General features: G+C 52.9%; 24 non-coding genes across 24 annotated transcripts; 23 read left to right on the top strand and 1 right to left on the bottom strand.

The window, feature by feature from the left end:
• The first annotated feature begins 1,005 nt into the window (after positions 1 to 1,005).
• Positions 1,006 to 1,078, top strand: TRNAA-AGC (transfer RNA alanine (anticodon AGC)). Its single transcript has one exon. It is a non-coding gene; the product is annotated as a tRNA-Ala (tRNA).
• Positions 1,079 to 1,463: 385 nt separating this feature from the next.
• Positions 1,464 to 1,535, bottom strand: TRNAT-CGU (transfer RNA threonine (anticodon CGU)). The gene has a single exon. It is a non-coding gene; the product is annotated as a tRNA-Thr (tRNA).
• Positions 1,536 to 1,941: 406 nt separating this feature from the next.
• Positions 1,942 to 2,012, top strand: TRNAG-GCC (transfer RNA glycine (anticodon GCC)). Its single transcript has one exon. It is a non-coding gene; the product is annotated as a tRNA-Gly (tRNA).
• A 409-nt stretch (positions 2,013 to 2,421) lies between these two features.
• TRNAA-AGC (transfer RNA alanine (anticodon AGC)) lies at positions 2,422 to 2,494 on the top strand. Its single transcript has one exon. It is a non-coding gene; the product is annotated as a tRNA-Ala (tRNA).
• Positions 2,495 to 3,357: 863 nt separating this feature from the next.
• Positions 3,358 to 3,428, top strand: TRNAG-GCC (transfer RNA glycine (anticodon GCC)). Its single transcript has one exon. It is a non-coding gene; the product is annotated as a tRNA-Gly (tRNA).
• A 408-nt stretch (positions 3,429 to 3,836) lies between these two features.
• On the top strand, positions 3,837 to 3,909 carry TRNAA-AGC (transfer RNA alanine (anticodon AGC)). The gene has a single exon. It is a non-coding gene; the product is annotated as a tRNA-Ala (tRNA).
• An 863-nt stretch (positions 3,910 to 4,772) lies between these two features.
• On the top strand, positions 4,773 to 4,843 carry TRNAG-GCC (transfer RNA glycine (anticodon GCC)). The gene has a single exon. It is a non-coding gene; the product is annotated as a tRNA-Gly (tRNA).
• A 410-nt stretch (positions 4,844 to 5,253) lies between these two features.
• TRNAA-AGC (transfer RNA alanine (anticodon AGC)) lies at positions 5,254 to 5,326 on the top strand. The gene has a single exon. It is a non-coding gene; the product is annotated as a tRNA-Ala (tRNA).
• An 863-nt stretch (positions 5,327 to 6,189) lies between these two features.
• Positions 6,190 to 6,260, top strand: TRNAG-GCC (transfer RNA glycine (anticodon GCC)). Its single transcript has one exon. It is a non-coding gene; the product is annotated as a tRNA-Gly (tRNA).
• Positions 6,261 to 7,604: 1,344 nt separating this feature from the next.
• Positions 7,605 to 7,675, top strand: TRNAG-GCC (transfer RNA glycine (anticodon GCC)). Its single transcript has one exon. It is a non-coding gene; the product is annotated as a tRNA-Gly (tRNA).
• A 1,344-nt stretch (positions 7,676 to 9,019) lies between these two features.
• Positions 9,020 to 9,090, top strand: TRNAG-GCC (transfer RNA glycine (anticodon GCC)). The gene has a single exon. It is a non-coding gene; the product is annotated as a tRNA-Gly (tRNA).
• A 409-nt stretch (positions 9,091 to 9,499) lies between these two features.
• TRNAA-AGC (transfer RNA alanine (anticodon AGC)) lies at positions 9,500 to 9,572 on the top strand. Its single transcript has one exon. It is a non-coding gene; the product is annotated as a tRNA-Ala (tRNA).
• Positions 9,573 to 10,435: 863 nt separating this feature from the next.
• TRNAG-GCC (transfer RNA glycine (anticodon GCC)) lies at positions 10,436 to 10,506 on the top strand. Its single transcript has one exon. It is a non-coding gene; the product is annotated as a tRNA-Gly (tRNA).
• Positions 10,507 to 12,328: 1,822 nt separating this feature from the next.
• Positions 12,329 to 12,401, top strand: TRNAA-AGC (transfer RNA alanine (anticodon AGC)). Its single transcript has one exon. It is a non-coding gene; the product is annotated as a tRNA-Ala (tRNA).
• A 1,342-nt stretch (positions 12,402 to 13,743) lies between these two features.
• Positions 13,744 to 13,816, top strand: TRNAA-AGC (transfer RNA alanine (anticodon AGC)). Its single transcript has one exon. It is a non-coding gene; the product is annotated as a tRNA-Ala (tRNA).
• Positions 13,817 to 14,342: 526 nt separating this feature from the next.
• Positions 14,343 to 14,413, top strand: TRNAG-GCC (transfer RNA glycine (anticodon GCC)). Its single transcript has one exon. It is a non-coding gene; the product is annotated as a tRNA-Gly (tRNA).
• A 1,343-nt stretch (positions 14,414 to 15,756) lies between these two features.
• TRNAG-GCC (transfer RNA glycine (anticodon GCC)) lies at positions 15,757 to 15,827 on the top strand. Its single transcript has one exon. It is a non-coding gene; the product is annotated as a tRNA-Gly (tRNA).
• A 407-nt stretch (positions 15,828 to 16,234) lies between these two features.
• Positions 16,235 to 16,307, top strand: TRNAA-AGC (transfer RNA alanine (anticodon AGC)). The gene has a single exon. It is a non-coding gene; the product is annotated as a tRNA-Ala (tRNA).
• A 1,342-nt stretch (positions 16,308 to 17,649) lies between these two features.
• TRNAA-AGC (transfer RNA alanine (anticodon AGC)) lies at positions 17,650 to 17,722 on the top strand. Its single transcript has one exon. It is a non-coding gene; the product is annotated as a tRNA-Ala (tRNA).
• Positions 17,723 to 18,585: 863 nt separating this feature from the next.
• On the top strand, positions 18,586 to 18,656 carry TRNAG-GCC (transfer RNA glycine (anticodon GCC)). Its single transcript has one exon. It is a non-coding gene; the product is annotated as a tRNA-Gly (tRNA).
• Positions 18,657 to 19,064: 408 nt separating this feature from the next.
• Positions 19,065 to 19,137, top strand: TRNAA-AGC (transfer RNA alanine (anticodon AGC)). Its single transcript has one exon. It is a non-coding gene; the product is annotated as a tRNA-Ala (tRNA).
• An 863-nt stretch (positions 19,138 to 20,000) lies between these two features.
• TRNAG-GCC (transfer RNA glycine (anticodon GCC)) lies at positions 20,001 to 20,071 on the top strand. The gene has a single exon. It is a non-coding gene; the product is annotated as a tRNA-Gly (tRNA).
• Positions 20,072 to 20,478: 407 nt separating this feature from the next.
• Positions 20,479 to 20,551, top strand: TRNAA-AGC (transfer RNA alanine (anticodon AGC)). The gene has a single exon. It is a non-coding gene; the product is annotated as a tRNA-Ala (tRNA).
• A 1,343-nt stretch (positions 20,552 to 21,894) lies between these two features.
• On the top strand, positions 21,895 to 21,967 carry TRNAA-AGC (transfer RNA alanine (anticodon AGC)). Its single transcript has one exon. It is a non-coding gene; the product is annotated as a tRNA-Ala (tRNA).
• Positions 21,968 to 22,487: the final 520 nt, after the last annotated feature.

Raw genomic sequence — 22,487 nt, 5'->3', positions numbered from 1 at the left:
CCCTTTGGCCCCACTAGCAAATATCGACTGGCATAGGAAAAGGCAACGTAGCAGAGGATGGTTTCGATCCATCGACCTCTGGGTTATGGGCCCAGCACGCTTCCGCTGCGCCACTCTGCTCTTGCTGCCGAGCTGGTGCATCGACAACAAAATGTGGATCTAGTTTGCTACCGATCCCATGGGGAGTGGGTCCATCTGGCAAAGTCACAATGTAGATGACGAGGCGTTTCCATCGATGTTGACAAGCAAAAGGTGCCAGTGCCATCCTTATGCTGAGGGTTTTGGCTCAGCACGCTTCCGCTGCGCCACTCTGCTCTTGTTGCTGAGGAGGAGCATCAACAACAAAATGTGGATCTAGTTTGCTACCGATCCCATGGGGAGTGGGTCCATCTGGCAAAGTCACAATGTAGATGACAAGGCGTTTCCATCGATGTTGACAAGCTAATGCCAAGTCAAGTCTGGGCAAAAGCTGGACTCTCCTAGACCAGCTGAGCGAGGAGGGTGATGGCGCCGGCCCCGGCGTGGCGCATTGGTGGTTCAGTGGTAGAATTCTCGCCTGCCACGCGGGAGGCCCGGGTTCGGTTCCCGGCCAATGCAATTATGGTGTCTTTGTCTTTAAAGCCCCCCCTTCCCCCCCCCCGGGTAGCTCTCTCCCGCCAATTTCAAGTCCGGTGGAATGCATCAAGGCACAAGGTGTTTATTGTCTAGAACGTACTAGGTGGTGGGAAGGTTCTTTTGGAAACCACCTTCTCCTAATGACATCATTGAAACCCATGAGGTCATACTTCCGAAAGGGATCAGTTGTCAATGGACTCACGAAGGGAGAAAAAAAATGGGGGGACTCTGAGGAAGGGAGAGTGCAAACCTTCGAAGCTCGGAAAACGGGTGGCTGTCCTGGTGTCTAGCGGCCAGAGCAGGTTGTGGATTTTGCAAAACTGCATATATTACGCATAGCACATAAGAGGACAGGGATCAGCCATAGCGCCAACGGGGAGCCCAAGCAAAGGGGGATTAGCTCAAGTGGTAGAGCGCTCGCTTAGCATGCGAGAGGTAGCGGGATCGATGCCCGCATTCTCCAAACGCTGCCTTCCTGGGAGGCACCTGGCTTTTGCGTTTGTTGTTGAAGCTTGGAACCGAGCGCCGCGAGCAACATGGGAAGCCAGAGTCCTCCTCATAACATGTGCCAAGGCGGCGTTGACGCGTTTTTTTTTTTGAGGCAGCTGTGGCTTCAGCCAAAGTCAGGCAGGCAGTATTGGACAAAAGCAATCCATTAAAGAAAGCACGGCCAGGCTTCCTTTGCCAAGAGACAATATTGCATTAGCACAAAAGGTGCCCGTGCCATCCTTATGCTGAGGGTTTTGGACTCGTTTAACCACCAGAATCAGGTTCAACTTCTCTTTGTGTGTGAAAGAGCGCCCTTTGGCCCCACTAGCAAATATCGACTGGCATAGGAAAAGGCAACGTAGCAGAGGATGGTTTCGATCCATCGACCTCTGGGTTACGGGCCCAGCACGCTTCCGCTGCGCCACTCTGCTCTTGCTGCCGAGCTGGTGCATCGACAACAAAATGTGGATCTAGTTTGCTACCGATCCCATGGGGAGTGGGTCCATCTGGCAAAGTCACAATGTAGATGACGAGGCGTTTCCATCGATGTTGACAAGCAAAAGGTGCCAGTGCCATCCTTATGCTGAGGGTTTTGGCTCAGCACGCTTCCGCTGCGCCACTCTGCTCTTGTTGCTGAGGAGGAGCATCAACAACAAAATGTGGATCTAGTTTGCTACCGATCCCATGGGGAGTGGGTCCATCTGGCAAAGTCACAATGTAGATGACAAGGCGTTTCCATCGATGTTGACAAGCTAATGCCAAGTCAAGTCTGGGCAAAAGCTGGACTCTCCTAGACCAGCTGAGCGAGGAGGGTGATGGCGCCGGCCCCAGCGTGGCGCATTGGTGGTTCAGTGGTAGAATTCTCGCCTGCCACGCGGGAGGCCCGGGTTCGATTCCCGGCCAATGCAATTATGGTGTCTTTGTCTTTAAAGCCCCCCCCTTCCCCCCCCCCGGGTAGCTCTCTCCCGCCAATTTCAAGTCCGGTGGAATGCATCAAGGCACAAGGTGTTTATTGTCTAGAACGTACTAGGTGGTGGGAAGGTTCTTTTGGAAACCACCTTCTCCTAATGACATCATTGAAACCCATGAGGTCATACTTCCGAAAGGGATCAGTTGTCAATGGACTCACGAAGGGAGAAAAAAAATGGGGGGACTCTGAGGAAGGGAGAGTGCAAACCTTCGAAGCTCGGAAAACGGGTGGCTGTCCTGGTGTCTAGCGGCCAGAGCAGGTTGTGGATTTTGCAAAACTGCATATATTACGCATAGCACATAAGAGGACAGGGATCAGCCATAGCGCCAACGGGGAGCCCAAGCAAAGGGGGATTAGCTCAAGTGGTAGAGCGCTCGCTTAGCATGCGAGAGGTAGCGGGATCGATGCCCGCATTCTCCAAACGCTGCCTTCCTGGGAGGCACCTGGCTTTTGCGTTTGTTGTTGAAGCTTGGAACCGAGCGCCGCGAGCAACATGGGAAGCCAGAGTCCTCCTCATAACATGTGCCAAGGCGGCGTTGACGCGTTTTTTTTTTTGAGGCAGCTGTGGCTTCAGCCAAAGTCAGGCAGGCAGTATTGGACAAAAGCAATCCATTAAAGAAAGCACGGCCAGGCTTCCTTTGCCAAGAGACAATATTGCATTAGCACAAAAGGTGCCCGTGCCATCCTTATGCTGAGGGTTTTGGACTCGTTTAACCACCAGAATCAGGTTCAACTTCTCTTTGTGTGTGAAAGAGCGCCCTTTGGCCCCACTAGCAAATATCGACTGGCATAGGAAAAGGCAACGTAGCAGAGGATGGTTTCGATCCATCGACCTCTGGGTTATGGGCCCAGCACGCTTCCGCTGCGCCACTCTGCTCTTGCTGCCGAGCTGGTGCATCGACAACAAAATGTGGATCTAGTTTGCTACCGATCCCATGGGGAGTGGGTCCATCTGGCAAAGTCACAATGTAGATGACGAGGCGTTTCCATCGATGTTGACAAGCAAAAGGTGCCAGTGCCATCCTTATGCTGAGGGTTTTGGCTCAGCACGCTTCCGCTGCGCCACTCTGCTCTTGTTGCTGAGGAGGAGCATCAACAACAAAATGTGGATCTAGTTTGCTACCGATCCCATGGGGAGTGGGTCCATCTGGCAAAGTCACAATGTAGATGACAAGGCGTTTCCATCGATGTTGACAAGCTAATGCCAAGTCAAGTCTGGGCAAAAGCTGGACTCTCCTAGACCAGCTGAGCGAGGAGGGTGATGGCGCCGGCCCCGGCGTGGCGCATTGGTGGTTCAGTGGTAGAATTCTCGCCTGCCACGCGGGAGGCCCGGGTTCGATTCCCGGCCAATGCAATTATGGTGTCTTTGTCTTTAAAGCCCCCCCTTCCCCCCCCCCGGGTAGCTCTCTCCCGCCAATTTCAAGTCCGGTGGAATGCATCAAGGCACAAGGTGTTTATTGTCTAGAACGTACTAGGTGGTGGGAAGGTTCTTTTGGAAACCACCTTCTCCTAATGACATCATTGAAACCCATGAGGTCATACTTCCGAAAGGGATCAGTTGTCAATGGACTCACGAAGGGAGAAAAAAAATGGGGGGACTCTGAGGAAGGGAGAGTGCAAACCTTCGAAGCTCGGAAAACGGGTGGCTGTCCTGGTGTCTAGCGGCCAGAGCAGGTTGTGGATTTTGCAAAACTGCATATATTACGCATAGCACATAAGAGGACAGGGATCAGCCATAGCGCCAACGGGGAGCCCAAGCAAAGGGGGATTAGCTCAAGTGGTAGAGCGCTCGCTTAGCATGCGAGAGGTAGCGGGATCGATGCCCGCATTCTCCAAACGCTGCCTTCCTGGGAGGCACCTGGCTTTTGCGTTTGTTGTTGAAGCTTGGAACCGAGCGCCGCGAGCAACATGGGAAGCCAGAGTCCTCCTCATAACATGTGCCAAGGCGGCGTTGACGCGTTTTTTTTTTTGAGGCAGCTGTGGCTTCAGCCAAAGTCAGGCAGGCAGTATTGGACAAAAGCAATCCATTAAAGAAAGCACGGCCAGGCTTCCTTTGCCAAGAGACAATATTGCATTAGCACAAAAGGTGCCCGTGCCATCCTTATGCTGAGGGTTTTGGACTCGTTTAACCACCAGAATCAGGTTCAACTTCTCTTTGTGTGTGAAAGAGCGCCCTTTGGCCCCACTAGCAAATATCGACTGGCATAGGAAAAGGCAACGTAGCAGAGGATGGTTTCGATCCATCGACCTCTGGGTTATGGGCCCAGCACGCTTCCGCTGCGCCACTCTGCTCTTGCTGCCGAGCTGGTGCATCGACAACAAAATGTGGATCTAGTTTGCTACCGATCCCATGGGGAGTGGGTCCATCTGGCAAAGTCACAATGTAGATGACGAGGCGTTTCCATCGATGTTGACAAGCAAAAGGTGCCAGTGCCATCCTTATGCTGAGGGTTTTGGCTCAGCACGCTTCCGCTGCGCCACTCTGCTCTTGTTGCTGAGGAGGAGCATCAACAACAAAATGTGGATCTAGTTTGCTACCGATCCCATGGGGAGTGGGTCCATCTGGCAAAGTCACAATGTAGATGACAAGGCGTTTCCATCGATGTTGACAAGCTAATGCCAAGTCAAGTCTGGGCAAAAGCTGGACTCTCCTAGACCAGCTGAGCGAGGAGGGTGATGGCGCCGGCCCCGGCGTGGCGCATTGGTGGTTCAGTGGTAGAATTCTCGCCTGCCACGCGGGAGGCCCGGGTTCGATTCCCGGCCAATGCAATTATGGTGTCTTTGTCTTTAAAGCCCCCCCTTCCCCCCCCCCCCGGGTAGCTCTCTCCCGCCAATTTCAAGTCCGGTGGAATGCATCAAGGCACAAGGTGTTTATTGTCTAGAACGTACTAGGTGGTGGGAAGGTTCTTTTGGAAACCACCTTCTCCTAATGACATCATTGAAACCCATGAGGTCATACTTCCGAAAGGGATCAGTTGTCAATGGACTCACGAAGGGAGAAAAAAAATGGGGGGACTCTGAGGAAGGGAGAGTGCAAACCTTCGAAGCTCGGAAAACGGGTGGCTGTCCTGGTGTCTAGCGGCCAGAGCAGGTTGTGGATTTTGCAAAACTGCATATATTACGCATAGCACATAAGAGGACAGGGATCAGCCATAGCGCCAACAGGGAGCCCAAGCAAAGGGGGATTAGCTCAAGTGGTAGAGCGCTCGCTTAGCATGCGAGAGGTAGCGGGATCGATGCCCGCATTCTCCAAACGCTGCCTTCCTGGGAGGCACCTGGCTTTTGCGTTTGTTGTTGAAGCTTGGAACCGAGCGCCGCGAGCAACATGGGAAGCCAGAGTCCTCCTCATAACATGTGCCAAGGCGGCGTTGACGCGTTTTTTTTTTTGAGGCAGCTGTGGCTTCAGCCAAAGTCAGGCAGGCAGTATTGGACAAAAGCAATCCATTAAAGAAAGCACGGCCAGGCTTCCTTTGCCAAGAGACAATATTGCATTAGCACAAAAGGTGCCCGTGCCATCCTTATGCTGAGGGTTTTGGACTCGTTTAACCACCAGAATCAGGTTCAACTTCTCTTTGTGTGTGAAAGAGCGCCCTTTGGCCCCACTAGCAAATATCGACTGGCATAGGAAAAGGCAACGTAGCAGAGGATGGTTTCGATCCATCGACCTCTGGGTTATGGGCCCAGCACGCTTCCGCTGCGCCACTCTGCTCTTGCTGCCGAGCTGGTGCATCGACAACAAAATGTGGATCTAGTTTGCTACCGATCCCATGGGGAGTGGGTCCATCTGGCAAAGTCACAATGTAGATGACGAGGCGTTTCCATCGATGTTGACAAGCAAAAGGTGCCAGTGCCATCCTTATGCTGAGGGTTTTGGCTCAGCACGCTTCCGCTGCGCCACTCTGCTCTTGTTGCTGAGGAGGAGCATCAACAACAAAATGTGGATCTAGTTTGCTACCGATCCCATGGGGAGTGGGTCCATCTGGCAAAGTCACAATGTAGATGACAAGGCGTTTCCATCGATGTTGACAAGCTAATGCCAAGTCAAGTCTGGGCAAAAGCTGGACTCTCCTAGACCAGCTGAGCGAGGAGGGTGATGGCGCCAGCCCCGGCGTGGCGCATTGGTGGTTCAGTGGTAGAATTCTCGCCTGCCACGCGGGAGGCCCGGGTTCGATTCCCGGCCAATGCAATTATGGTGTCTTTGTCTTTAAAGCCCCCCCTTCCCCCCCCCCGGGTAGCTCTCTCCCGCCAATTTCAAGTCCGGTGGAATGCATCAAGGCACAAGGTGTTTATTGTCTAGAACGTACTAGGTGGTGGGAAGGTTCTTTTGGAAACCACCTTCTCCTAATGACATCATTGAAACCCATGAGGTCATACTTCCGAAAGGGATCAGTTGTCAATGGACTCACGAAGGGAGAAAAAAAATGGGGGGACTCTGAGGAAGGGAGAGTGCAAACCTTCGAAGCTCGGAAAACGGGTGGCTGTCCTGGTGTCTAGCGGCCAGAGCAGGTTGTGGATTTTGCAAAACTGCATATATTACGCATAGCACATAAGAGGACAGGGATCAGCCATAGCGCCAACGGGGAGCCCAAGCAAAGGGGGATTAGCTCAAGTGGTAGAGCGCTCGCTTAGCATGCGAGAGGTAACGGGATCGATGCCCGCATTCTCCAAACGCTGCCTTCCTGGGAGGCACCTGGCTTTTGCGTTTGTTGTTGAAGCTTGGAACCGAGCGCCGCGAGCAACATGGGAAGCCAGAGTCCTCCTCATAACATGTGCCAAGGCGGCGTTGACGCGTTTTTTTTTTTGAGGCAGCTGTGGCTTCAGCCAAAGTCAGGCAGGCAGTATTGGACAAAAGCAATCCATTAAAGAAAGCACGGCCAGGCTTCCTTTGCCAAGAGACAATATTGCATTAGCACAAAAGGTGCCCGTGCCATCCTTATGCTGAGGGTTTTGGACTCGTTTAACCACCAGAATCAGGTTCAACTTCTCTTTGTGTGTGAAAGAGCGCCCTTTGGCCCCACTAGCAAATATCGACTGGCATAGGAAAAGGCAACGTAGCAGAGGATGGTTTCGATCCATCGACCTCTGGGTTATGGGCCCAGCACGCTTCCGCTGCGCCACTCTGCTCTTGCTGCCGAGCTGGTGCATCGACAACAAAATGTGGATCTAGTTTGCTACCGATCCCATGGGGAGTGGGTCCATCTGGCAAAGTCACAATGTAGATGACGAGGCGTTTCCATCGATGTTGACAAGCAAAAGGTGCCAGTGCCATCCTTATGCTGAGGGTTTTGGCTCAGCACGCTTCCGCTGCGCCACTCTGCTCTTGTTGCTGAGGAGGAGCATCAACAACAAAATGTGGATCTAGTTTGCTACCGATCCCATGGGGAGTGGGTCCATCTGGCAAAGTCACAATGTAGATGACAAGGCGTTTCCATCGATGTTGACAAGCTAATGCCAAGTCAAGTCTGGGCAAAAGCTGGACTCTCCTAGACCAGCTGAGCGAGGAGGGTGATGGCGCCGGCCCCGGCGTGGCGCATTGGTGGTTCAGTGGTAGAATTCTCGCCTGCCACGCGGGAGGCCCGGGTTCGATTCCCGGCCAATGCAATTATGGTGTCTTTGTCTTTAAAGCCCCCCCTTCCCCCCCCCCGGGTAGCTCTCTCCCGCCAATTTCAAGTCCGGTGGAATGCATCAAGGCACAAGGTGTTTATTGTCTAGAACGTACTAGGTGGTGGGAAGGTTCTTTTGGAAACCACCTTCTCCTAATGACATCATTGAAACCCATGAGGTCATACTTCCGAAAGGGATCAGTTGTCAATGGACTCACGAAGGGAGAAAAAAAATGGGGGGACTCTGAGGAAGGGAGAGTGCAAACCTTCGAAGCTCGGAAAACGGGTGGCTGTCCTGGTGTCTAGCGGCCAGAGCAGGTTGTGGATTTTGCAAAACTGCATATATTACGCATAGCACATAAGAGGACAGGGATCAGCCATAGCGCCAACGGGGAGCCCAAGCAAAGGGGGATTAGCTCAAGTGGTAGAGCGCTCGCTTAGCATGCGAGAGGTAGTGGGATCGATGCCCGCATTCTCCAAACGCTGCCTTCCTGGGAGGCACCTGGCTTTTGCGTTTGTTGTTGAAGCTTGGAACCGAGCGCCGCGAGCAACATGGGAAGCCAGAGTCCTCCTCATAACATGTGCCAAGGCGGCGTTGACGCGTTTTTTTTTTTGAGGCAGCTGTGGCTTCAGCCAAAGTCAGGCAGGCAGTATTGGACAAAAGCAATCCATTAAAGAAAGCACGGCCAGGCTTCCTTTGCCAAGAGACAATATTGCATTAGCACAAAAGGTGCCCGTGCCATCCTTATGCTGAGGGTTTTGGACTCGTTTAACCACCAGAATCAGGTTCAACTTCTCTTTGTGTGTGAAAGAGCGCCCTTTGGCCCCACTAGCAAATATCGACTGGCATAGGAAAAGGCAACGTAGCAGAGGATGGTTTCGATCCATCGACCTCTGGGTTATGGGCCCAGCACGCTTCCGCTGCGCCACTCTGCTCTTGCTGCCGAGCTGGTGCATCGACAACAAAATGTGGATCTAGTTTGCTACCGATCCCATGGGGAGTGGGTCCATCTGGCAAAGTCACAATGTAGATGACGAGGCGTTTCCATCGATGTTGACAAGCAAAAGGTGCCAGTGCCATCCTTATGCTGAGGGTTTTGGCTCAGCACGCTTCCGCTGCGCCACTCTGCTCTTGTTGCTGAGGAGGAGCATCAACAACAAAATGTGGATCTAGTTTGCTACCGATCCCATGGGGAGTGGGTCCATCTGGCAAAGTCACAATGTAGATGACAAGGCGTTTCCATCGATGTTGACAAGCTAATGCCAAGTCAAGTCTGGGCAAAAGCTGGACTCTCCTAGACCAGCTGAGCGAGGAGGGTGATGGCGCCGGCCCCAGCATGGCGCATTGGTGGTTCAGTGGTAGAATTCTCGCCTGCCACGCGGGAGGCCCGGGTTCGATTCCCGGCCAATGCAATTATGGTGTCTTTGTCTTTAAAGCCCCCCCCTTCCCCCCCCCCGGGTAGCTCTCTCCCGCCAATTTCAAGTCCGGTGGAATGCATCAAGGCACAAGGTGTTTATTGTCTAGAACGTACTAGGTGGTGGGAAGGTTCTTTTGGAAACCACCTTCTCCTAATGACATCATTGAAACCCATGAGGTCATACTTCCGAAAGGGATCAGTTGTCAATGGACTCACGAAGGGAGAAAAAAAATGGGGGGACTCTGAGGAAGGGAGAGTGCAAACCTTCGAAGCTCGGAAAACGGGTGGCTGTCCTGGTGTCTAGCGGCCAGAGCAGGTTGTGGATTTTGCAAAACTGCATATATTACGCATAGCACATAAGAGGACATGGATCAGCCATAGCGCCAACGGGGAGCCCAAGCAAAGGGGGATTAGCTCAAGTGGTAGAGCGCTCGCTTAGCATGCGAGAGGTAGCGGGATCGATGCCCGCATTCTCCAAACGCTGCCTTCCTGGGAGGCACCTGGCTTTTGCGTTTGTTGTTGAAGCTTGGAACCGAGCGCCGCGAGCAACATGGGAAGCCAGAGTCCTCCTCATAACATGTGCCAAGGCGGCGTTGACGCGTTTTTTTTTTTGAGGCAGCTGTGGCTTCAGCCAAAGTCAGGCAGGCAGTATTGGACAAAAGCAATCCATTAAAGAAAGCACGGCCAGGCTTCCTTTGCCAAGAGACAATATTGCATTAGCACAAAAGGTGCCCGTGCCATCCTTATGCTGAGGGTTTTGGACTCGTTTAACCACCAGAATCAGGTTCAACTTCTCTTTGTGTGTGAAAGAGCGCCCTTTGGCCCCACTAGCAAATATCGACTGGCATAGGAAAAGGCAACGTAGCAGAGGATGGTTTCGATCCATCGACCTCTGGGTTATGGGCCCAGCACGCTTCCGCTGCGCCACTCTGCTCTTGCTGCCGAGCTGGTGCATCGACAACAAAATGTGGATCTAGTTTGCTACCGATCCCATGGGGAGTGGGTCCATCTGGCAAAGTCACAATGTAGATGACGAGGCGTTTCCATCGATGTTGACAAGCAAAAGGTGCCAGTGCCATCCTTATGCTGAGGGTTTTGGCTCAGCACGCTTCCGCTGCGCCACTCTGCTCTTGTTGCTGAGGAGGAGCATCAACAACAAAATGTGGATCTAGTTTGCTACCGATCCCATGGGGAGTGGGTCCATCTGGCAAAGTCACAATGTAGATGACAAGGCGTTTCCATCGATGTTGACAAGCTAATGCCAAGTCAAGTCTGGGCAAAAGCTGGACTCTCCTAGACCAGCTGAGCGAGGAGGGTGATGGCGCCGGCCCCGGCGTGGCGCATTGGTGGTTCAGTGGTAGAATTCTCGCCTGCCACGCGGGAGGCCCGGGTTCGATTCCCGGCCAATGCAATTATGGTGTCTTTGTCTTTAAAGCCCCCCCTTCCCCCCCCCGGGTAGCTCTCTCCCGCCAATTTCAAGTCCGGTGGAATGCATCAAGGCACAAGGTGTTTATTGTCTAGAACGTACTAGGTGGTGGGAAGGTTCTTTTGGAAACCACCTTCTCCTAATGACATCATTGAAACCCATGAGGTCATACTTCCGAAAGGGATCAGTTGTCAATGGACTCACGAAGGGAGAAAAAAAATGGGGGGACTCTGAGGAAGGGAGAGTGCAAACCTTCGAAGCTCGGAAAACGGGTGGCTGTCCTGGTGTCTAGCGGCCAGAGCAGGTTGTGGATTTTGCAAAACTGCATATATTACGCATAGCACATAAGAGGACAGGGATCAGCCATAGCGCCAACGGGGAGCCCAAGCAAAGGGGGATTAGCTCAAGTGGTAGAGCGCTCGCTTAGCATGCGAGAGATAGCGGGATCGATGCCCGCATTCTCCAAACGCTGCCTTCCTGGGAGGCACCTGGCTTTTGCGTTTGTTGTTGAAGCTTGGAACCGAGCGCCGCGAGCAACATGGGAAGCCAGAGTCCTCCTCATAACATGTGCCAAGGCGGCGTTGACGCGTTTTTTTTTTTGAGGCAGCTGTGGCTTCAGCCAAAGTCAGGCAGGCAGTATTGGACAAAAGCAATCCATTAAAGAAAGCACGGCCAGGCTTCCTTTGCCAAGAGACAATATTGCATTAGCACAAAAGGTGCCCGTGCCATCCTTATGCTGAGGGTTTTGGACTCGTTTAACCACCAGAATCAGGTTCAACTTCTCTTTGTGTGTGAAAGAGCGCCCTTTGGCCCCACTAGCAAATATCGACTGGCATAGGAAAAGGCAACGTAGCAGAGGATGGTTTCGATCCATCGACCTCTGGGTTATGGGCCCAGCACGCTTCCGCTGCGCCACTCTGCTCTTGCTGCCGAGCTGGTGCATCGACAACAAAATGTGGATCTAGTTTGCTACCGATCCCATGGGGAGTGGGTCCATCTGGCAAAGTCACAATGTAGATGACGAGGCGTTTCCATCGATGTTGACAAGCAAAAGGTGCCAGTGCCATCCTTATGCTGAGGGTTTTGGCTCAGCACGCTTCCGCTGCGCCACTCTGCTCTTGTTGCTGAGGAGGAGCATCAACAACAAAATGTGGATCTAGTTTGCTACCGATCCCATGGGGAGTGGGTCCATCTGGCAAAGTCACAATGTAGATGACAAGGCGTTTCCATCGATGTTGACAAGCTAATGCCAAGTCAAGTCTGGGCAAAAGCTGGACTCTCCTAGACCAGCTGAGCGAGGAGGGTGATGGCGCCGGCCCCGGCGTGGCGCATTGGTGGTTCAGTGGTAGAATTCTCGCCTGCCACGCGGGAGGCCCGGGTTCGGTTCCCGGCCAATGCAATTATGGTGTCTTTGTCTTTAAAGCCCCCCCTTCCCCCCCCCCGGGTAGCTCTCTCCCGCCAATTTCAAGTCCGGTGGAATGCATCAAGGCACAAGGTGTTTATTGTCTAGAACGTACTAGGTGGTGGGAAGGTTCTTTTGGAAACCACCTTCTCCTAATGACATCATTGAAACCCATGAGGTCATACTTCCGAAAGGGATCAGTTGTCAATGGACTCACGAAGGGAGAAAAAAAATGGGGGGACTCTGAGGAAGGGAGAGTGCAAACCTTCAAAGCTCGGAAAACGGGTGGCTGTCCTGGTGTCTAGCGGCCAGAGCAGGTTGTGGATTTTGCAAAACTGCATATATTACGCATAGCACATAAGAGGACAGGGATCAGCCATAGCGCCAACGGGGAGCCCAAGCAAAGGGGGATTAGCTCAAGTGGTAGAGCGCTCGCTTAGCATGCGAGAGGTAGCGGGATCGATGCCCGCATTCTCCAAATGCTGCCTTCCTGGGAGGCACCTGGCTTTTGCGTTTGTTGTTGAAGCTTGGAACCGAGCGCCGCGAGCAACATGGGAAGCCAGAGTCCTCCTCATAACATGTGCCAAGGCGGCGTTGACGCGTTTTTTTTTTTGAGGCAGCTGTGGCTTCAGCCAAAGTCAGGCAGGCAGTATTGGACAAAAGCAATCCATTAAAGAAAGCACAGCCAGGCTTCCTTTGCCAAGAGACAATATTGCATTAGCACAAAAGGTGCCCGTGCCATCCTTATGCTGAGGGTTTTGGACTCGTTTAACCACCAGAATCAGGTTCAACTTCTCTTTGTGTGTGAAAGAGCGCCCTTTGGCCCCACTAGCAAATATCGACTGGCATAGGAAAAGGCAACGTAGCAGAGGATGGTTTTGATCCATCGACCTCTGGGTTATGGGCCCAGCACGCTTCCGCTGCGCCACTCTGCTCTTGCTGCCGAGCTGGTGCATCGACAACAAAATGTGGATCTAGTTTGCTACCGATCCCATGGGGAGTGGGTCCATCTGGCAAAGTCACAATGTAGATGACGAGGCGTTTCCATCGATGTTGACAAGCAAAAGGTGCCAGTGCCATCCTTATGCTGAGGGTTTTGGCTCAGCACGCTTCCGCTGCGCCACTCTGCTCTTGTTGCTGAGGAGGAGCATCAACAACAAAATGTGGATCTAGTTTGCTACCGATCCCATGGGGAGTGGGTCCATCTGGCAAAGTCACAATGTAGATGACAAGGCGTTTCCATCGATGTTGACAAGCTAATGCCAAGTCAAGTCTGGGCAAAAGCTGGACTCTCCTAGACCAGCTGAGCGAGGAGGGTGATGGCGCCGGCCCCGGCGTGGCGCATTGGTGGTTCAGTGGTAGAATTCTCGCCTGCCACGCGGGAGGCCCGGGTTCGGTTCCCGGCCAATGCAATTATGGTGTCTTTGTCTTTAAAGCCCCCCCTTCCCCCCCCCCGGGTAGCTCTCTCCCGCCAATTTCAAGTCCGGTGGAATGCATCAAGGCACAAGGTGTTTATTGTCTAGAACGTACTAGGTGGTGGGAAGGTTCTTTTGGAAACCACCTTCTCCTAATGACATCATTGAAACCCATGAGGTCATACTTCCGAAAGGGATCAGTTGTCAATGGACTCACGAAGGGAGAAAAAAAATGGGGGGACTCTGAGGAAGGGAGAGTGCAAACCTTCAAAGCTCGGAAAACGGGTGGCTGTCCTGGTGTCTAGCGGCCAGAGCAGGTTGTGGATTTTGCAAAACTGCATATATTACGCATAGCACATAAGAGGACAGGGATCAGCCATAGCGCCAACGGGGAGCCCAAGCAAAGGGGGATTAGCTCAAGTGGTAGAGCGCTCGCTTAGCATGCGAGAGGTAGCGGGATCGATGCCCGCATTCTCCAAATGCTGCCTTCCTGGGAGGCACCTGGCTTTTGCGTTTGTTGTTGAAGCTTGGAACCGAGCGCCGCGAGCAACATGGGAAGCCAGAGTCCTCCTCATAACATGTGCCAAGGCGGCGTTGACGCGTTTTTTTTTTTGAGGCAGCTGTGGCTTCAGCCAAAGTCAGGCAGGCAGTATTGGACAAAAGCAATCCATTAAAGAAAGCACGGCCAGGCTTCCTTTGCCAAGAGACAATATTGCATTAGCACAAAAGGTGCCCGTGCCATCCTTATGCTGAGGGTTTTGGACTCGTTTAACCACCAGAATCAGGTTCAACTTCTCTTTGTGTGTGAAAGAGCGCCCTTTGGCCCCACTAGCAAATATCGACTGGCATAGGAAAAGGCAACGTAGCAGAGGATGGTTTCGATCCATCGACCTCTGGGTTATGGGCCCAGCACGCTTCCGCTGCGCCACTCTGCTCTTGCTGCCGAGCTGGACTCTCCTAGACCAGCTGAGCGAGGAGGGTGATGGCGCCGGCCCCGGCGTGGCGCATTGGTGGTTCAGTGGTAGAATTCTCGCCTGCCACGCGGGAGGCCCGGGTTCGATTCCCGGCCAATGCAATTATGGTGTCTTTGTCTTTAAAGCCCCCCCTTCCCCCCCCCGGGTAGCTCTCTCCCGCCAATTTCAAGTCCGGTGGAATGCATCAAGGCACAAGGTGTTTATTGTCTAGAACGTACTAGGTGGTGGGAAGGTTCTTTTGGAAACCACCTTCTCCTAATGACATCATTGAAACCCATGAGGTCATACTTCCGAAAGGGATCAGTTGTCAATGGACTCACGAAGGGAGAAAAAAAATGGGGGGACTCTGAGGAAGGGAGAGTGCAAACCTTCGAAGCTCGGAAAACGGGTGGCTGTCCTGGTGTCTAGCGGCCAGAGCAGGTTGTGGATTTTGCAAAACTGCATATATTACGCATAGCACATAAGAGGACAGGGATCAGCCATAGCGCCAACGGGGAGCCCAAGCAAAGGGGGATTAGCTCAAGTGGTAGAGCGCTCGCTTAGCATGCGAGAGGTAGTGGGATCGATGCCCGCATTCTCCAAACGCTGCCTTCCTGGGAGGCACCTGGCTTTTGCGTTTGTTGTTGAAGCTTGGAACCGAGCGCCGCGAGCAACATGGGAAGCCAGAGTCCTCCTCATAACATGTGCCAAGGCGGCGTTGACGCGTTTTTTTTTTTGAGGCAGCTGTGGCTTCAGCCAAAGTCAGGCAGGCAGTATTGGACAAAAGCAATCCATTAAAGAAAGCACGGCCAGGCTTCCTTTGCCAAGAGACAATATTGCATTAGCACAAAAGGTGCCCGTGCCATCCTTATGCTGAGGGTTTTGGACTCGTTTAACCACCAGAATCAGGTTCAACTTCTCTTTGTGTGTGAAAGAGCGCCCTTTGGCCCCACTAGCAAATATCGACTGGCATAGGAAAAGGCAACGTAGCAGAGGATGGTTTCGATCCATCGACCTCTGGGTTATGGGCCCAGCACGCTTCCGCTGCGCCACTCTGCTCTTGCTGCCGAGCTGGTGCATCGACAACAAAATGTGGATCTAGTTTGCTACCGATCCCATGGGGAGTGGGTCCATCTGGCAAAGTCACAATGTAGATGACGAGGCGTTTCCATCGATGTTGACAAGCAAAAGGTGCCAGTGCCATCCTTATGCTGAGGGTTTTGGCTCAGCACGCTTCCGCTGCGCCACTCTGCTCTTGTTGCTGAGGAGGAGCATCAACAACAAAATGTGGATCTAGTTTGCTACCGATCCCATGGGGAGTGGGTCCATCTGGCAAAGTCACAATGTAGATGACAAGGCGTTTCCATCGATGTTGACAAGCTAATGCCAAGTCAAGTCTGGGCAAAAGCTGGACTCTCCTAGACCAGCTGAGCGAGGAGGGTGATGGCGCCGGCCCCGGCGTGGCGCATTGGTGGTTCAGTGGTAGAATTCTCGCCTGCCACGCGGGAGGCCCGGGTTCGATTCCCGGCCAATGCAATTATGGTGTCTTTGTCTTTAAAGCCCCCCCTTCCCCCCCCCGGGTAGCTCTCTCCCGCCAATTTCAAGTCCGGTGGAATGCATCAAGGCACAAGGTGTTTATTGTCTAGAACGTACTAGGTGGTGGGAAGGTTCTTTTGGAAACCACCTTCTCCTAATGACATCATTGAAACCCATGAGGTCATACTTCCGAAAGGGATCAGTTGTCAATGGACTCACGAAGGGAGAAAAAAAATGGGGGGACTCTGAGGAAGGGAGAGTGCAAACCTTCGAAGCTCGGAAAACGGGTGGCTGTCCTGGTGTCTAGCGGCCAGAGCAGGTTGTGGATTTTGCAAAACTGCATATATTACGCATAGCACATAAGAGGACAGGGATCAGCCATAGCGCCAACGGGGAGCCCAAGCAAAGGGGGATTAGCTCAAGTGGTAGAGCGCTCGCTTAGCATGCGAGAGGTAGCGGGATCGATGCCCGCATTCTCCAAATGCTGCCTTCCTGGGAGGCACCTGGCTTTTGCGTTTGTTGTTGAAGCTTGGAACCGAGCGCCGCGAGCAACATGGGAAGCCAGAGTCCTCCTCATAACATGTGCCAAGGCGGCGTTGACGCGTTTTTTTTTTTGAGGCAGCTGTGGCTTCAGCCAAAGTCAGGCAGGCAGTATTGGACAAAAGCAATCCATTAAAGAAAGCACGGCCAGGCTTCCTTTGCCAAGAGACAATATTGCATTAGCACAAAAGGTGCCCGTGCCATCCTTATGCTGAGGGTTTTGGACTCGTTTAACCACCAGAATCAGGTTCAACTTCTCTTTGTGTGTGAAAGAGCGCCCTTTGGCCCCACTAGCAAATATCGACTGGCATAGGAAAAGGCAACGTAGCAGAGGATGGTTTCGATCCATCGACCTCTGGGTTATGGGCCCAGCACGCTTCCGCTGCGCCACTCTGCTCTTGCTGCCGAGCTGGTGCATCGACAACAAAATGTGGATCTAGTTTGCTACCGATCCCATGGGGAGTGGGTCCATCTGGCAAAGTCACAATGTAGATGACGAGGCGTTTCCATCGATGTTGACAAGCAAAAGGTGCCAGTGCCATCCTTATGCTGAGGGTTTTGGCTCAGCACGCTTCCGCTGCGCCACTCTGCTCTTGTTGCTGAGGAGGAGCATCAACAACAAAATGTGGATCTAGTTTGCTACCGATCCCATGGGGAGTGGGTCCATCTGGCAAAGTCACAATGTAGATGACAAGGCGTTTCCATCGATGTTGACAAGCTAATGCCAAGTCAAGTCTGGGCAAAAGCTGGACTCTCCTAGACCAGCTGAGCGAGGAGGGTGATGGCGCCGGCCCCGGCGTGGCGCATTGGTGGTTCAGTGGTAGAATTCTCGCCTGCCACGCGGGAGGCCCGGGTTCGGTTCCCGGCCAATGCAATTATGGTGTCTTTGTCTTTAAAGCCCCCCCTTCCCCCCCCCCGGGTAGCTCTCTCCCGCCAATTTCAAGTCCGGTGGAATGCATCAAGGCACAAGGTGTTTATTGTCTAGAACGTACTAGGTGGTGGGAAGGTTCTTTTGGAAACCACCTTCTCCTAATGACATCATTGAAACCCATGAGGTCATACTTCCGAAAGGGATCAGTTGTCAATGGACTCACGAAGGGAGAAAAAAAATGGGGGGACTCTGAGGAAGGGAGAGTGCAAACCTTCGAAGCTCGGAAAACGGGTGGCTGTCCTGGTGTCTAGCGGCCAGAGCAGGTTGTGGATTTTGCAAAACTGCATATATTACGCATAGCACATAAGAGGACAGGGATCAGCCATAGCGCCAACGGGGAGCCCAAGCAAAGGGGGATTAGCTCAAGTGGTAGAGCGCTCGCTTAGCATGCGAGAGGTAGCGGGATCGATGCCCGCATTCTCCAAACGCTGCCTTCCTGGGAGGCACCTGGCTTTTGCGTTTGTTGTTGAAGCTTGGAACCGAGCGCCGCGAGCAACATGGGAAGCCAGAGTCCTCCTCATAACATGTGCCAAGGCGGCGTTGACGCGTTTTTTTTTTTGAGGCAGCTGTGGCTTCAGCCAAAGTCAGGCAGGCAGTATTGGACAAAAGCAATCCATTAAAGAAAGCACGGCCAGGCTTCCTTTGCCAAGAGACAATATTGCATTAGCACAAAAGGTGCCCGTGCCATCCTTATGCTGAGGGTTTTGGACTCGTTTAACCACCAGAATCAGGTTCAACTTCTCTTTGTGTGTGAAAGAGCGCCCTTTGGCCCCACTAGCAAATATCGACTGGCATAGGAAAAGGCAACGTAGCAGAGGATGGTTTCGATCCATCGACCTCTGGGTTATGGGCCCAGCACGCTTCCGCTGCGCCACTCTGCTCTTGCTGCCGAGCTGGTGCATCGACAACAAAATGTGGATCTAGTTTGCTACCGATCCCATGGGGAGTGGGTCCATCTGGCAAAGTCACAATGTAGATGACGAGGCGTTTCCATCGATGTTGACAAGCAAAAGGTGCCAGTGCCATCCTTATGCTGAGGGTTTTGGCTCAGCACGCTTCCGCTGCGCCACTCTGCTCTTGTTGCTGAGGAGGAGCATCAACAACAAAATGTGGATCTAGTTTGCTACCGATCCCATGGGGAGTGGGTCCATCTGGCAAAGTCACAATGTAGATGACAAGGCGTTTCCATCGATGTTGACAAGCTAATGCCAAGTCAAGTCTGGGCAAAAGCTGGACTCTCCTAGACCAGCTGAGCGAGGAGGGTGATGGCGCCGGCCCCGGCGTGGCGCATTGGTGGTTCAGTGGTAGAATTCTCGCCTGCCACGCGGGAGGCCCGGGTTCGATTCCCGGCCAATGCAATTATGGTGTCTTTGTCTTTAAAGCCCCCCCTTCCCCCCCCCCGGGTAGCTCTCTCCCGCCAATTTCAAGTCCGGTGGAATGCATCAAGGCACAAGGTGTTTATTGTCTAGAACGTACTAGGTGGTGGGAAGGTTCTTTTGGAAACCACCTTCTCCTAATGACATCATTGAAACCCATGAGGTCATACTTCCGAAAGGGATCAGTTGTCAATGGACTCACGAAGGGAGAAAAAAAATGGGGGGACTCTGAGGAAGGGAGAGTGCAAACCTTCGAAGCTCGGAAAACGGGTGGCTGTCCTGGTGTCTAGCGGCCAGAGCAGGTTGTGGATTTTGCAAAACTGCATATATTACGCATAGCACATAAGAGGACAGGGATCAGCCATAGCGCCAACGGGGAGCCCAAGCAAAGGGGGATTAGCTCAAGTGGTAGAGCGCTCGCTTAGCATGCGAGAGGTAGCGGGATCGATGCCCGCATTCTCCAAACGCTGCCTTCCTGGGAGGCACCTGGCTTTTGCGTTTGTTGTTGAAGCTTGGAACCGAGCGCCGCGAGCAACATGGGAAGCCAGAGTCCTCCTCATAACATGTGCCAAGGCGGCGTTGACGCGTTTTTTTTTTTGAGGCAGCTGTGGCTTCAGCCAAAGTCAGGCAGGCAGTATTGGACAAAAGCAATCCATTAAAGAAAGCACGGCCAGGCTTCCTTTGCCAAGAGACAATATTGCATTAGCACAAAAGGTGCCCGTGCCATCCTTATGCTGAGGGTTTTGGACTCGTTTAACCACCAGAATCAGGTTCAACTTCTCTTTGTGTGTGAAAGAGCGCCCTTTGGCCCCACTAGCAAATATCGACTGGCATAGGAAAAGGCAACGTAGCAGAGGATGGTTTCGATCCATCGACCTCTGGGTTATGGGCCCAGCACGCTTCCGCTGCGCCACTCTGCTCTTGCTGCCGAGCTGGTGCATCGACAACAAAATGTGGATCTAGTTTGCTACCGATCCCATGGGGAGTGGGTCCATCTGGCAAAGTCACAATGTAGATGACGAGGCGTTTCCATCGATGTTGACAAGCAAAAGGTGCCAGTGCCATCCTTATGCTGAGGGTTTTGGCTCAGCACGCTTCCGCTGCGCCACTCTGCTCTTGTTGCTGAGGAGGAGCATCAACAACAAAATGTGGATCTAGTTTGCTACCGATCCCATGGGGAGTGGGTCCATCTGGCAAAGTCACAATGTAGATGACAAGGCGTTTCCATCGATGTTGACAAGCTAATGCCAAGTCAAGTCTGGGCAAAAGCTGGACTCTCCTAGACCAGCTGAGCGAGGAGGGTGATGGCGCCGGCCCCGGCGTGGCGCATTGGTGGTTCAGTGGTAGAATTCTCGCCTGCCACGCGGGAGGCCCGGGTTCGATTCCCGGCCAATGCAATTATGGTGTCTTTGTCTTTAAAGCCCCCCCTTCCCCCCCCCGGGTAGCTCTCTCCCGCCAATTTCAAGTCCGGTGGAATGCATCAAGGCACAAGGTGTTTATTGTCTAGAACGTACTAGGTGGTGGGAAGGTTCTTTTGGAAACCACCTTCTCCTAATGACATCATTGAAACCCATGAGGTCATACTTCCGAAAGGGATCAGTTGTCAATGGACTCACGAAGGGAGAAAAAAAATGGGGGGACTCTGAGGAAGGGAGAGTGCAAACCTTCGAAGCTCGGAAAACGGGTGGCTGTCCTGGTGTCTAGCGGCCAGAGCAGGTTGTGGATTTTGCAAAACTGCATATATTACGCATAGCACATAAGAGGACAGGGATCAGCCATAGCGCCAACGGGGAGCCCAAGCAAAGGGGGATTAGCTCAAGTGGTAGAGCGCTCGCTTAGCATGCGAGAGGTAGCGGGATCGATGCCCGCATTCTCCAAATGCTGCCTTCCTGGGAGGCACCTGGCTTTTGCGTTTGTTGTTGAAGCTTGGAACCGAGCGCCGCGAGCAACATGGGAAGCCAGAGTCCTCCTCATAACATGTGCCAAGGCGGCGTTGACGCGTTTTTTTTTTTGAGGCAGCTGTGGCTTCAGCCAAAGTCAGGCAGGCAGTATTGGACAAAAGCAATCCATTAAAGAAAGCACGGCCAGGCTTCCTTTGCCAAGAGACAATATTGCATTAGCACAAAAGGTGCCCGTGCCATCCTTATGCTGAGGGTTTTGGACTCGTTTAACCACCAGAATCAGGTTCAACTTCTCTTTGTGTGTGAAAGAGCGCCCTTTGGCCCCACTAGCAAATATCGACTGGCATAGGAAAAGGCAACGTAGCAGAGGATGGTTTCGATCCATCGACCTCTGGGTTATGGGCCCAGCACGCTTCCGCTGCGCCACTCTGCTCTTGCTGCCGAGCTGGTGCATCGACAACAAAATGTGGATCTAGTTTGCTACCGATCCCATGGGGAGTGGGTCCATCTGGCAAAGTCACAATGTAGATGACGAGGCGTTTCCATCGATGTTGACAAGCAAAAGGTGCCAGTGCCATCCTTATGCTGAGGGTTTTGGCTCAGCACGCTTCCGCTGCGCCACTCTGCTCTTGTTGCTGAGGAGGAGCATCAACAACAAAATGTGGATCTAGTTTGCTACCGATCCCATGGGGAGTGGGTCCATCTGGCAAAGTCACAATGTAGATGACAAGGCGTTTCCATCGATGTTGACAAGCTAATGCCAAGTCAAGTCTGGGCAAAAGCTGGACTCTCCTAGACCAGCTGAGCGAGGAGGGTGATGGCGCCGGCCCCGGCGTGGCGCATTGGTGGTTCAGTGGTAGAATTCTCGCCTGCCACGCGGGAGGCCCGGGTTCGGTTCCCGGCCAATGCAATTATGGTGTCTTTGTCTTTAAAGCCCCCCCTTCCCCCCCCCCCGGGTAGCTCTCTCCCGCCAATTTCAAGTCCGGTGGAATGCATCAAGGCACAAGGTGTTTATTGTCTAGAACGTACTAGGTGGTGGGAAGGTTCTTTTGGAAACCACCTTCTCCTAATGACATCATTGAAACCCATGAGGTCATACTTCCGAAAGGGATCAGTTGTCAATGGACTCACGAAGGGAGAAAAAAAATGGGGGGACTCTGAGGAAGGGAGAGTGCAAACCTTCGAAGCTCGGAAAACGGGTGGCTGTCCTGGTGTCTAGCGGCCAGAGCAGGTTGTGGATTTTGCAAAACTGCATATATTACGCATAGCACATAAGAGGACAGGGATCAGCCATAGCGCCAACGGGGAGCCCAAGCAAAGGGGGATTAGCTCAAGTGGTAGAGCGCTCGCTTAGCATGCGAGAGGTAGCGGGATCGATGCCCGCATTCTCCAAATGCTGCCTTCCTGGGAGGCACCTGGCTTTTGCGTTTGTTGTTGAAGCTTGGAACCGAGCGCCGCGAGCAACATGGGAAGCCAGAGTCCTCCTCATAACATGTGCCAAGGCGGCGTTGACGCGTTTTTTTTTTTGAGGCAGCTGTGGCTTCAGCCAAAGTCAGGCAGGCAGTATTGGACAAAAGCAATCCATTAAAGAAAGCACGGCCAGGCTTCCTTTGCCAAGAGACAATATTGCATTAGCACAAAAGGTGCCCGTGCCATCCTTATGCTGAGGGTTTTGGACTCGTTTAACCACCAGAATCAGGTTCAACTTCTCTTTGTGTGTGAAAGAGCGCCCTTTGGCCCCACTAGCAAATATCGACTGGCATAGGAAAAGGCAACGTAGCAGAGGATGGTTTCGATCCATCGACCTCTGGGTTATGGGCCCAGCACGCTTCCGCTGCGCCACTCTGCTCTTGCTGCCGAGCTGGTGCATCGACAACAAAATGTGGATCTAGTTTGCTACCGATCCCATGGG

This window comes from Aquarana catesbeiana, linkage group LG04, assembly GCF_042186555.1.
Source record: "Aquarana catesbeiana isolate 2022-GZ linkage group LG04, ASM4218655v1, whole genome shotgun sequence".
In the NCBI taxonomy this organism is placed as follows: Eukaryota; Metazoa; Chordata; class Amphibia; order Anura; family Ranidae; genus Aquarana; species Aquarana catesbeiana.
The sequence above is the reverse complement of the archived record's forward strand: the minus strand, read 5'-3'. Positions and strand labels throughout refer to the sequence as shown.